The sequence below is a fragment of the Trachypithecus francoisi genome, unplaced genomic scaffold (assembly GCF_009764315.1).
Source record: "Trachypithecus francoisi isolate TF-2019V2 unplaced genomic scaffold, Tfra_2.0 Lachesis_group15, whole genome shotgun sequence".
Classification (NCBI taxonomy): Eukaryota; Metazoa; Chordata; class Mammalia; order Primates; family Cercopithecidae; genus Trachypithecus; species Trachypithecus francoisi.
In genome coordinates, this window is record NW_022681460.1 from 73,832,026 (window position 1) to 73,843,693 (window position 11,668).

Here is an 11,668-nt window from a genome sequence, read left to right on the forward strand (position 1 = left end):
ATACCCATAAATCAAATGTGAAATGGATACTTTGTTTGGTAAGCTAACATTTTACAATGTTATGGGGATGGTGTATTTATTTATTTATTTATTTATTTATTTATTTATTTATTTAGAGACAGAGTCTCTTTCTGTCGCCCAGGCTGGAGTGCAGTGACATGATCTCAGCTCACTGCAACCTCCGCCTCTCAGGTTCAAGCAATTCTCATGTCTCAGCCTCCCAAGTAGTTGGGACTACAGGCATGCGTCACCGTGACTGGCTAATTTTTTTTTTTTGGTATTTTTAGTAGAGACAGGGTTTTGCCATGTTGGCCAGCCTGGTCTCCAACTCCTGAGCTCAGGCAATCCACCTGCCTCTGTCTCCCAGTGATGTTCTTTATAATCCAAAGTCAAACTGCTATCTCTATAATCTATCACCTGGACTGAAGAAGAACCGAAGGGGCACCGTGCAGCATTAGCACCCGTGTCCACGTCTGCTGTAGGTACATTAAAGATGCCCATGCAAGCAATTTCAACGCAAAGTCAGGATCACTAGCTTTTCTGTCATTCTCCAGAGGTGGGGGATGGGGAACCAGTCAGTTATGAAGCACTTCAGAACTCCTGGGAGATATCAATTATATGAGGCATCTATAGATATAATAGAATTATATAGCTCCCAGTAGTGTTGTTGTGAAAGACAATAACCCATTTAATATTTTGAAATAGCTTGCCTAGACAGCACTCTTTGGAGCCTCTTTTGTTTTTCTTGACCTCCGTCTCAAAAGTCTTCCAGCTTTGAACAAATTCCACAATTCTCTGGACTTCCTGAGGAAAGCAGCTAAGATGTCTCATTGTTGCAAATGGGATTTTTTCAGAATTTCAGATTGCTGGTGTCAAAAACATAACCAAACAAAAAGTGTCTTAAACTTGTTCTTCACTAGTCATGTCCTCTTATTCCATGTTTTCCTTACACATTAAGAGCATGAATGTAGGTCCAATTAGACTGGGCTATTTCTTAACCTATATTCTTGTCCTTGGAAATGTGAACGTGTACCATGACGACTACGGATAATGGCCTGCTTTTACAACTACTTCACAGTTACCTGATGCATACTCAGAAATCATTTGAGCAACATAAATTAAATCAAGTAGGAATGTGTGATTATGTAGAATACAGTTTTAGTTAGAAGGCCTGGGTCAAACCCCTGGAATTAGTAGTTCCTTTGTCATTGAAGGTGGTTCCACAGATGATCTAATCATGGTCTCTTTATATAATGGGTGGAATATTTCCCACTTTACTTACATCATAGGATTAATAAAAAGATTAATAAAATTGCATATAGCATGCATATATCTCTATATATACATGTGTGTTTATATTCCCTATTCACATCAACTAGTTTGTATTCCCTATTAACATTAAATAGTTTCCTATTTCTCCAGGAATTTCATAAAAGCAATTTTTATATAAGTAATTTATTGGTAGTGAAGTAGACAAGAGTAATAATCATAATGATGATGATGATGATGAATAACAACCATTTTCGTGGTACCTCTTCAAACTCTTTGGGTACATTATCTTAGCATTTGTCCAGTTGAGGAAACCAAAACTAAAAGATCGCTTTGCCCCAGTCACACAGCCAGGAAGCCCAGCAGAGATTCACACTCAGGTCTGACTGGGGTCCACGTCTGTGTTCTGTATACTACCGTGCCCCTCTTGCCCCCTGTCTGGTAGAGCCGAAAGAGTTAGCAAGAAAATAAGGAAAAGTAGTTTGAGACATATTTAAAAATAATTCACAATACAGAAAGGATCTCTTGCCCAATCATTAAAGAATAATAAATCAAAAATAAATTATGCAAGTGACATCTGCCAATATAAATATGCAGTGTAACTAGAAACCAATGACAAAAAGTAAAATCTACCTGATTGGAGACAAGAATCCTTTTAAAAATAAATCTTACATCAAAAGAAATATACAAATCAAAATTATACAATTTCTAGAAAAAAAAAGCTTATAGAAACCATGTTAGCATTTTTAAAAGAAAGAAAATAAAAGCAATAAACATACAATTCAAAAGTTAAGAAAACATACAAAGACACTAAAAAGTCAAAATAAGGAAAGAGTGAGAAATACAAGTGGAAAAATCAGTAAAGTAGGGAAAAAAAAAAAAAAAAAACCACAGGAAAAAAAGCCCAGGTCTTTTATTGTTTACAGTTTTAAACCCAGGATGTATGTATCTAATATGCAGTAGTAGGCATTTTCAGGGTCCTGGCCATTTAAATAGTAGCATGCTCTCATCATGGCAAATTGGATGGGAGAAGGCATGAAAGGCAAAAGCATTCCCACCCTTCTCCAAACTCCACTCCAAACAGCAAGCAGAGCCTGAATGGTGTCTCTGAACATGCACCCTTACTGGTCCTGGGGTCAAAAGATCACACGATTTTGGAGGAAAATTTAGATTAATTATAATGCCCAGGGTATAGAATACTGTAACTATTCAAACAAATCAGCAAATAAAACATTTGTCTGGACTATAGCATGGTTAAAACTGGTAATAGAGAGTTAACCTCAGAGGCAACCATAGAATACATAAAATACCTTCAATTGATGGTCTCATTAAATGAAAACTTTCAAGCTAATGGTCAAGAAAAAAATTAATGAATTTTTTCAGTTGCTTTACTTAAGAAGAAATTAAGTGCAAGGCATAAAATTGTACAAGTGCCTGTTTCTTGGCATTAGTTTTGGAATAATGCTTGTAAAAATCTGACTTCATGTTAGATTTCAAATTAATTTTACATGTAAATTAAATTTCATAGGGAAAGAAAATTTCCTTTTTTGCTTGTGCAGTTTTCAAAAGACTGAATTTTAAAGTGAGTTTCAAGGACAATGGTAAAATCCTCAAGACAAAGGCCTTGTTAAAGCATGTTCTTTGGACTAAAACAAATGAAACAACTTGATTTTCTGGCTGGAAAAAATGTTCTGAGCATTTGGTTTGCTTTTAAATATCTTATTAGAAAACAGTGCAGGGTCTTGAGCTATAAGAATATATAGACTTTCACTATCAAATGAAATCATTTTTAAATTTACAATAATCTTTCTGATTCTGATATGTGTTCATTGAATATATATTATAAAATATTAATATGTTGTCATAAATATGATCTTTCTCTCTCTATATATAGATGTGTGTGTGCATGTGTGTATACATACATAAGCACATATATATGAAAAATTTTAATTCATATATATATACTGTGATAGACATATTCCAATATAATAGTACCTGGTAATAAATTTCACCCCAAGTGTTTATGAATTATACGTATCTGATTAGTATGAACTTATACCTAACCACAAGTACTTAGAAATATAATATTATCTACTTTATGAAAGTCACAGACCTGGCCGGGCGCGGTGGCTCAAGCCTGTAATCCCAGCACTTTGGGAGGCCGAGACGGGCGGATCACAAGGTCAGGAGATCGAGACCATCCTGGCTAACACGGTGAAACCCCATCTCTACTAAAAATACAAAAACTAGCCGGGCGAGGTGGCGGGCGCCTGTAGTCCCAGCTACTTAGGAGGCTGAGGCAGGAGAATGGCGTAAACCCGGGAGGTGGAGCTTGCAGTGAGCTGAGATCCGGCCACTGCACTCCAGCCTGGGAGACAGAGCCAGACTCCGTCTGAAAAAAAAAAAAAAAAAAAAAAAAAAAGAAAGTCACAGACCTTACTTTAGAGCTGTTCTATTTATAGGGTAAACTTCAAAAATCAGAAAAATAGATATTAACTTGTTGATATGATTCGAATTGTGCTTCAACTCACTTTACTCATCAAAACTATGTCCTGAACTCAGGTATCACAGCAACTGAAATTAAATGAATGGGTAGAGCATTGCAATTCTCTGGCTAGAGCTTCTTTAAAATGAAATTGCTTTGGAGAAGGATTAGCTCACTGATTTATTAGGACCTTGTTATGAATTATTTATGTATCAGAGGCTTTCTATTAAATTAGACAATTTGAGGCTACAAAGAGACACTGTCAAGGGTCTACAAAAAAGGATTTGGTGTGAGAGACACATCCTTACCCATACCATGGGCAGGCCCAGGCTTGTGATGCTTTACTTGTTAGAATGCTGGCCCTGAAAGGGTAGACAAAAAATGCCAATAAGCCATGTCACTGTGGGTGACTTGAAATCATCAATATCATGTCCTTTATTTCTCTCCAGATGATCTAAAACAGGGATCATTAAATCAAATATTTAGAGGGGACCCCAGGTGACATTCATGAGAGAAGCAGGCCTAGTAAGGCTATGACAAACTTGAGAGTGTGCCCAGCTCTACTTCAGATGAGTAGCACCATGTCTTTAGGGTTTAAAAAAATAACTGAAATGTTGTATCTAATGTGAAATTCCCCAAATTTAAAATGTTGGCACTATATTTGTATTAATTGCATAGGTCATCAAAACTACATCATTAGGCTAGAGTTGGTTTTTGGTTTCAATGTACTATGCTTTTAAAGTACTTGGTCCTAAGTTTTATTATATGAATAGAGACAGTGGGGAAGATTAGGTAGTACAGTGGTGAGGGTGTTGTTTATTATTCCTCCATCCATTATAAACTTAAAAGAGTACCTACTATATTCTAAGCCTGGTTCTACTCATTGTGGATAAAGTATTGAGCAAGTCCCTGCCTTTATAGAATTTGTATTCTTGTGAGTAGGGGTGGGTGAGATTGCTATAAAAATGGATAAGGAAAGATGAAAAAGAAATGCCATGAAAAATGCAGATCCCTAGAATTTTTGAGTAGTATGAGAGTTTGTTCCTTCTTATTTCACAGGCATGGAAAATGACTCCCATAGAGATTAGTGGATTGCTCAGGATATAGTAAGTTACTGGGAGAATCCAGGCGAGAACCCAGGGCTGTGTTTGTGGTTGTGCAAACTATGCAATTACACAGGGCCCCACGCTTGGTTTAATGGTCTGCTGTCACTGTTAGATATTCTTAATTATCTTTGAACTTGTGATTTGTAACAGAAGTGCAATGCAATGATGAAGCTCATGCTGTTTCTTGCCGCTTCATGTGCACAGAGCATGTGATGGCTCTGAGCACAGAATTCTGGTATACCACAATGCATGGAGTTCAAGGAGACTCCAAGTGATTGCAAGGTAAGCCTGTTATGTTCATTCTGAGTGATTGGGAGGGGTGGTGGGGGCTCCTGACAACCCCAAGAGAGGTTACACTTTCCATTCCAAGGAGAACTTGCTTAGAACACAAAGAGAAGACTATGGTGTTCCAAGAAACTCAAATCACCAAGGAGCCCTATTGTGTCCTTTCTTAAGTGTCTTATGCGCTTGCAGTAGTCAGCCACTTACGCTGAACGTGCTGACATAGAAGGAAAGGGAAAGATAGGGCAACCCATAGTTCTTTTTCCTTTCAATCGTTCCATAGCCATCAGTAACCCCAAAGGTAGGGAGAGTTTGTAGAATGTGTGTGCATCGAGAATTGAAATAAACACAATCAAGTTTGTTCTGTGCAGTGTTTCCACTGTTCTGATAAGAACAAAATAAATATGCATGTAAAAACTATGAAATATATAGTGTTTGATTTCAGTGATTCTGCATACACATCAAATACTTTTACATTGGCATTTAAAACTCATCGCACAATATAAAGCTAAATGGTAAAATTCACTCATAACTAATTTTTTTTTTTTTTTTTTTTTTGGAGATGGAGTCTTGTTCTGTTACCCAGACTCTAGTGCAGTGGCGAGATCTTGGCTCACTGCAACCTCCGCCTCCCAGGTTCAAGCAGTTCTCCTGCCTCAGCCTCCCGAGTTGCTGGGACTACGGGCGCACGCCGCCACGCCTGGCTAATTTTTTTGTATTTTTAGTAGAGACGGGGTTTCACTGTGTTGCCCAGGCTGATCTCGAACTCCCGAGCTCCCAAAGTGCTAGGATTATAGGCGTGAGCCACTGCACCCAGCCAATTAAAAATTTTAATTTTAATTTACTTAGAACCACATTAAACAACATTAAATATAATTTAAAACCCCGTGATGAAGAAGGAAGGAAACCTTATATTATTTTGGTACCTTCAATGACTCTTTTCCTGCTTTTTACCAATGACCTCTGCATTTTCATTTTGCACCTGCCCTGCAAACTACATAGCTATACCTGCTAAACCCAGGTTAGAATCCATTCTCTTCACTTGTAAGTCACAATGCCTCCGTGAGCTCTGGTTTGATGTTGCAGAATTGAATGGTGATATTTATTAGCCTAGAACAAGGAAAAAATGAAGCCTTGTTTAAATAGTTTTCACTTTATCTAAGCTGTCATAATCATAATTTCATAGTAAGTATTAATGCACCCAAACTTGCCCATCTTTGGTCTGTTCTGTTTTTTAATTAATTTATCTTATGGCCCTGCTCATGAAACAAAATGAGGTAGTGTACAAGCAACTCATAAGACAATTTATGTTAATTACTGCTGTTTTGGCTTGATTGTTGAAATGTGGTTATCTACTGTTAAAATAAAAGAGCAGTTCTTTGTCTCAGCTGGAAACAAGTGATTAGGATATAGGATGTGTTTTCCAAAGAGAGGAGCTTTTCAAAGAGCACATTGTCATTATTTTGGGAAAATCATTCTGAAGAGACAATATTTGCTCTTTTTTCTTTTCCCTTTCAATGCTATTAACATAAATTTGAAAAGATTTTGATAAGCATTCACATCTCCTATGAGGTAGCATATGAACCTGGATACAATTTGGTTTCCAGAACAGTTGGAAGCATTAGCCTTGTGTATCAGCTTGCTAGGGCTGCCATAATAAAGTACATACCAAAAACTTAGTGACAGTCTTAAACAACAGAAATTTGTTCTGTCATAGTTCTGGAGGCTGGAAGTCTGAGGCCAAGGTGTCAGTAGGGTTGGTTCCTTCTGAGGGCTGTGTGGGGAACCAGTCCCATGCCTACCCCTTACTTTGGGTGGTTTGCTGGCAATCTTTGGTGTTCTTTGTTATGAACAAGCCTCACTCTGATCTCTGCCTTCATCCTCACATGGCATTCTCCCTGAACACATGTCTGTGTCCCCAACTTCCCTTTTTTATAAGAACAGCTGCCATATAAGGTTAGGGGCCAACCTAAAGACTTTGTTTTAACTTGTTTACCTCTGTAAAAACCTTATCTCCAAATAAGGTCACATTCTGAGGTACAGGTATTAGGACTTCAGTGTATCTTTTCAGGGGATACAAGTCTTTGGAAATATTAAACTTGGCCAGGATAAGGAATCAAAATCTGCTTCCAGTCTCCATCTGTCTCTGGCTTACTATTCAATTATTCAGTGGAGGCCAGCCTGTAGAAGCCTCATGAGGCTGACACTGAAGGCCTCCTGGTGACAAAGATCAAAGAGGATGTGTCCCTTCTACTCCAATACATTGGTCACCTGAACGGAAGGTCATGCCCCTTTTATCCCACCATGCCATAGTTCCGGACACATGTGTATGTGTGTATTGTGTGCGTATTCAAAAGGAGTCAGAAGGACTTGGAAATGTTGCAGCAACTTCACCCCAGAGTACAGTAGACTTGTGTGGACACCAAATACCACTCCTATTGCGTGGTTTGATTAGGATATCTGACAGAGCATCTAGCAGTCCCTGAAACTTGGAGGGCATTCAGGAGTTGTTTGTTAAATAAATAAAACTAGTGAGTGGGAACTCTGTTTCTTACATACTTTCTCCAGCTTTTTACTGCCTCATCTTTTTTCACTAGAGTCTAGACCATGAGTAGAGGATGCGGATGTATTTATATGTTTAGCTCCTGGTCCATTGTCAGTGGGGTCCACCATTACCCCCAACCACTTGTACCCACAGCTCACATGCTTTCCATAAAGGAGGTTGATGCTTGCAGTGTACAGTCAAGTTTGTTCCATATAGATCATCTAGGTTTTTCCTACCCTTAGAAATTGCTTGGACTTAGAGCAATGATTATGCAAGTGTGTGTCTGTGATCTGCCTGGGACTGAGGTTGACAATCTCCTTTCTATCTCATTATTTTGCTGTCTAAGCCTTTTTGCTGACTTTGGGTGACAGGACAGGTTCTTCACCAAATCCGACTTTTGGACATCTATTCTAAATTGAAGAATGAAGTCAGCATGTTATTTTTCAACTTAGTTTGACTTCGTGAATGGGAAATAGTTTGAAGGCTTTTTATATGCTAATCTTAGTCTATATTGAAAAACTGTTGACAAGTTTTATTCATTCACTCATTCATTTACATGTATATATTTGCATATTATCTTCACTATATCCATTTAAACACAAATATATTTACACTTCTTATAAGTGAAGATGTAGACACTAAGATAAAGAAGGCAAAATCCAGTTTCCTAGACTGGGGGAACGCCCAGGCAGAAATATTTTTCAGGATGTTGGAAGTATGGATCTGGAGTTCAGGAAAGATATTTGAGACTCAATTCTCTCAAGATTACGGCTTGACTGTTGGTATTAAATGAGATTACCAGGGAGAGAGTGAAGACAGAAGAGCAAAGAAAAGGGACAAGAGATAAATCATTATGTTAGGCCAAAAGAGACAAAATTATTCAACTGATTCCTGATTTGGGACTTTGATGTCCCTTTCTGGAGTTTAAACAAGCTTGACTTAGTTTTAAAATTAAACCACAGTCCTATCTCTTATGAATTTTGTAAGTTTGTGAATCCCTAAGAAACTTCTGCTACTCATCATGACTGACATCCTCATAGCCTAAGCTGGTTATGTCTTGAGAGCCAGGGCTAAAAATAATGGCTAAAACTTATGTATTACTTTCTCTTGTACTAGACATTAAACTGAACAATATTTACATGTATAATATCATTTAATCTTCAAACTAATGCTATAAATCTATCGATTATCTCCATTTCACATATAAATACCAGGAATGATGAGGTTAATTTATCTAATATTAAATAACTGAAAACTGGCAGAGTGTGAGTTCACACCCTCAGCATCTGATGTGAGAACCTGTGCTCTTAACCATTGCCCAGAACGGCCTCCCATACCTGTGTTCTGAAGGTTAAGGCAGAGTCTCATTCTCTTTTCCAATCTCCTGTCTCAGACGTTATAGAAACCAATGAAAACTAGTTATTATTCCATAACTATTATCCAATGGCACAGACTTTACTTTGAAAGGGTTCAAGTGAAGATTTTTGAATGTAAAAAGGAGAGCAACAAAGTAAGCACCCACCCTTGGGTAAACTAGCATTCAGGTCTTAAGAAACTATAGGTGAAATAACCTAGTAAGTTAGTAAGTTAGGGTGGTAAAAAGGTACTCAGATTGTCTTTTCCTTTTCATATTAATAGCAGCTATCCCTGACCTTTACCTCATTAAAGGTCACAACTCCACTCCTGTCACCATCACCCTTACCATGAACCCACAGCAGGGGAAATCACAGAGTCATTCATGGGAAATGCAGGCTGCCAGTATATGATGTTTTCAGCTTTCCCCATACTCACCTTCCTTAGGGCTTATCGACATGGTTATCTGTCCTCCTTACCTTCCTATTTTTAAAATGTTATTTATTTATTTATTTGAGACAAGGTTACACTATGCCACCCAGGCTGGAGTGCAGCAGCATGAACACAGCTCACTGCAACCTCGACCTCTGGGCTCAAGTGATTCTCCCCACTTAGCCTCCCCAATGGCTGGTACCACAGGCATGCGCCACCACACCCAGTTAAGTTTTTTAATTTTTTGTAGAGACGAGGTCTTGCAATGTTGCCCAGGCTGGTCTCGAACTCCTGGGCTCAAGTGATCCTCCTGCCTTGGCCTCTCGAAATGCTAAGACTACAGGTGTGGGCCATCAAACTCTGCCAACTTTCCCACTTTTTTCCAAGGGAGAAATGTACCTGCCCATTTCCAAGGCTTACCCTTAGTACAAATTGCATATATGGCTCTGATAATTTTTCTGAGTTAAGATGATAAAAACAATCATAAAGTGTCAGTTCAATGGAAGTTCAAGAGGAAATTCAGTGACTTTGTTGAAGGAATCATATTCATGTCTATGTTCTCAACACAGAGTCTGGCATACAATATATCTCCCTACATATATCACTCTTGGCATACAAGAGTGCTTTCTGAGACAAGATGGAGGATATATTTCTAGCTGAGAGTATTACCTAGAGAGGACAGGATGGATAACACAGCCAGAAACTCCAGGCAGTTCAAAGAATGCTGAGGACCCAAAGCTTCAGTGGTGAAGGGAGAGAAAAGCACTGATTCTCAGTGCTTTTTTTCCTGAAGTTCCATGTTTGGAAGGTTCTGAGATCTGTGTCTCCATGGATGCTGACAACCAGTCTCTGTTCTTGTTCACATTTAGTTTTGGGGGTGTCCTTAGAAATTCTAAGATATCGTCATCCTTGTGGTAAAAGGCAACGTAAAAAGATAATTACTGCGTCCTTAATCATTTCAAGCATCTCATAAGAGCTCTTCATTATTCAAACTTGCATCAATATTTGGTACTTTTGACATATATATCAACACTGTGAAATACTTCTCTGCACGTATTGGGAAAGTAGTGAGCAATGACAGTTTGTTGAATGAAATAAAGAAAAAGTGTGTTTCTGAGAGATAAACTAAGACCAGAGACCATTATTCTGTAATATAACCAACCGAGTCATATAATTTGATTTTTTTCAGCACCCAGGATGCAGACACGAGGAAAAATTGGTGGTTCACTTGACCCAAAATCAGAGATTTGCTGGGTTAAGTGGGGTGGGACATATGAGATTGCTGATGAGAAGGCAAAGGAAAAGGTGAGTCTATGCAAAATAGGGAGTTAAGCATGAAAAAACCCACATGAAAGAATCAGGGGACTGAAGATGGACACTCTCCCAGGGAAGATGTGGCGAGAAAAGGTGGTGGACTGGAGACGAGGATTTGAAAGCCCTCATCTCAGAATTAATTATACTAAAGTGGAAGACTTCAGAATATTGATGAAGAGAAAAGGTAGCTATGCATTGTTTGCTGAAATGGAATTATGAAAGCCAGTTGTAAGATTCTTTTTGAATGCTCCTTGAGGTTCTTGTCTTCATTACAGTTAAACAGTTAAAGTAGCCTAGGGAGACATACCTCCTGACTAGTCCATTTCAAGTTATCCTACACAGCATTTCTAAAAGTAAGAAAGAAGAGAGGCTGATCACGGCTCAGTATTCATATTCTTATAGGAATATGTCCATTTGTGCTGCACTGTAAGCTGACTACTCTCGGCTAGCCCAGCCAGCTTAGCAGTCCAGATCTGTTCTCTCTGGACTATGCCAATTTTTGGAAGATACCCACTGGACTGTGCTTTTGGAATCTGGTACATCTTTGGTTCTTCTCTCAACTCTTAGATGCTAAATTTAATCTCTGTTTAGAAACCACCTACTTCCCTCTCTACGTTTTGGCCTTAACTCTTCTTTCTTAACTCTGGGTACCTTTGCTCCCTTCCCTACAGTAGATGAATTCATAGCTATGTTCTCCTGTCTTTACAGAACTTTACTGTCCATCAAACTCGTTTGGCTTAGCCACACATTAGGCCTGCGTTTCTTTGAGTTTATTGCATTTAGTTGTTTTCCAAGACCTTATTCAGTATCTCTCAGTGATCCATTCCTAAAAGTACCTGCTCTTTAATTCTTACTTGGTAAGGTCTAAGAAATGAGACCACA

At 38.4% G+C, this 11,668-nt stretch overlaps 1 long non-coding RNA gene across 1 annotated transcript; it reads right to left on the reverse strand.

Moving 5' to 3' along the window:
• Window positions 1-714: 714 nt before the first annotated feature.
• On the reverse strand, window positions 715-10,235 carry LOC117098049. Its single transcript, XR_004443153.1, has 3 exons — window positions 10,142-10,235; window positions 6,151-6,252; window positions 715-866 (listed from the first exon to the last, which is right to left on the reverse strand). It is a non-coding gene; the product is annotated as an uncharacterized LOC117098049 (long non-coding RNA).
• Window positions 10,236-11,668: the final 1,433 nt, after the last annotated feature.